The 2,101-nt window shown below is 30.6% G+C and overlaps 1 non-coding gene across 1 annotated transcript; it reads left to right on the top strand.

The window, feature by feature from the left end:
• The first annotated feature begins 228 nt into the window (after positions 1 to 228).
• LOC148579766 (small nucleolar RNA R71) lies at positions 229 to 332 on the top strand. Its single transcript, XR_015899286.1, has one exon. It is a non-coding gene; the product is annotated as a small nucleolar RNA R71 (small nucleolar RNA).
• The last annotated feature ends 1,769 nt before the right edge of the window (positions 333 to 2,101 follow it).

Raw genomic sequence — 2,101 nt, forward strand, 5'->3', positions numbered from 1 at the left:
AGAGTATCAATTTCAAGAACTCCCTTCTTCATAGGCGTCCCATTATTCACACGATTCCTTTCAGAAGTGTACATGAACTGGTTATTAGCAACCATGTCAATGAGTTCTTGAGCTTCTGCAGGCGTTTTCTTTAGGTGAATGGATCCACCTTCAGAAGTATCCAATGACATCTTAGCCAATTCAGACAGACCATCATAGAATATATCCAAGATGGTCCATTCTGAAAGCATGTCAGAATGACACTTTTTGGTCAATTCCTTGTATCTCTCCCAAGCTTCATAGAGGGATTCACTTTCTTTCTGTCTGAAGGTTTGAACATCCATTCTAAGCTTACTCAGCTTTTGAGGAGGAAAGAACTTGGCTAAGAAAGCCTTGACCAGCTTATCCCAAGAGTTCAAGCTATCTTTAGGTTGAGAATCCAACCATATTCTAGCTCTGTCTCTTACAGCAAAAGGGAAAAGCATGAGCCTGTAGACTTCAGAATCTACTTCATTAGTCTTAACAGTATCACATATCTGCAAGAATTCAGTTAAGAACTGAATAGGATCTTCAGATGGAAGTCCATGAAACTTGCAGTTCTGCTGCATCAGAGAAACTAATTGAGGTTTCAGCTCAAAGTTATTTGCTCCAATGGCAGGAATGGAGATGCCTCTTCCATGTAAAAATTAGGTGTAGTAAAGTCACCAAGCATCCTCCTTGCATTATTATTATTTTCGGCTGCCATCTCCTCTTCTTGTTTGAAAATTTCTGAAAGGTGCTTGCTGGATTGTTGTATTTTAGCTTCTCTTAATTTCCTCTTCAGAGTCCTTTCAGGTTTAGGGTCTGCTTCAACAAGAATGTTCTTGTCCTTGCTCCTGCTCATATGAAAAAGAGGGAACAGAAAAATAATAATAATAATAGGGATCCTTTTTGCCCAAGTATAGAGGTTCCCCTGTGTGAGTAGAAGAAGAAAAGAATGTAATGTAAAGAAGGGAAGAAGAGAAAATTCAAACACAGATGGCAGAGTGGGTTCGAATTTGGGTGAGATGAAGTGTTAGTAGATGAATAAGTAAATAGAAAGAGATGAGAGAGAAGGATTTTCGAAAATTATTTTTGAAAAATCGGTTAGTGATTTTCAAAAATTAAAATTAAAATTTGAAACAATTAGTTAATTAAAAAGAATTTTTGAAAAAGAGGGAGATATTTTCGAAAATTAGAGAGAGATGGTTAGTTAGGTAGTTTTGAAAGAGATAAGAGACAAACAAAAAGTTAGTTAGTTAGTTGAAACAAATTTGAAAATCAATTTTGAAAAGATAAGAAGATAAGAAGTTAGAAAAGATATTTTAAAATCAAATTTTTGAAAAAGATATGTTTTTTTAAAAAGATATGATTAAAAAGATATGATTTTGAAAAAAGATAAGAAGATATTTTTGAAAAGATATGATTGAAATTAGTTTTGAAAAAGATTTGATTTTTAAAATCACAATTAATGACTTGACTCACAAGAAATCACAAGATATGATTCTAGGATTTAAAGTTTGAATCTTTCTTAACAAGCAAGTAACAAACTTGAAAGTTTTGAATCAAAACATTAATTGATGATGATATTTTCAAAAATTATGAGATGAAATTAGGAAAAAGATTTTTGAAAAATATTTTTATAATTTTCGAAAATAAATAAGAAAAATGAAAAAGATTTGATTTTTGAAAAAGATAAGATTTTTAAATTAAAAATTTGATTTGACTCATAAAAACAACTAGATTTTAAAAATTTTTGAAAAAGTCAATCCAAATTTTCGAAATTTATGAGAGAAAAAAAAGGAAGATATATATTTTTTTATTTTTGAATTTTTTATGATGAGAGAGAAAAACATGAAAATGATGCAATGCATGAAAATGTTGGATCAAAATAATGAATGCATGCAAGAATGCTATGAATGTCAAGATGCACACCAAAAACACTATGAAGATCAAGATGAACATCAAGAACATATTTTTGAAAAATTTTTTATGCAAAGAAAACATGCAAGACACCAAACTTAGAAATTTTTAATGCTTAGACACTAAGAATTCAAGAATGCATATGAAAAACACCATACAACACAAAACAATATAATATGAA

Source organism: Arachis ipaensis, chromosome B10 (assembly GCF_059453495.1).
Source record: "Arachis ipaensis isolate K30076 ecotype BB chromosome B10, ASM5945349v1, whole genome shotgun sequence".
NCBI classification, from domain to species: domain Eukaryota; kingdom Viridiplantae; phylum Streptophyta; class Magnoliopsida; order Fabales; family Fabaceae; genus Arachis; species Arachis ipaensis.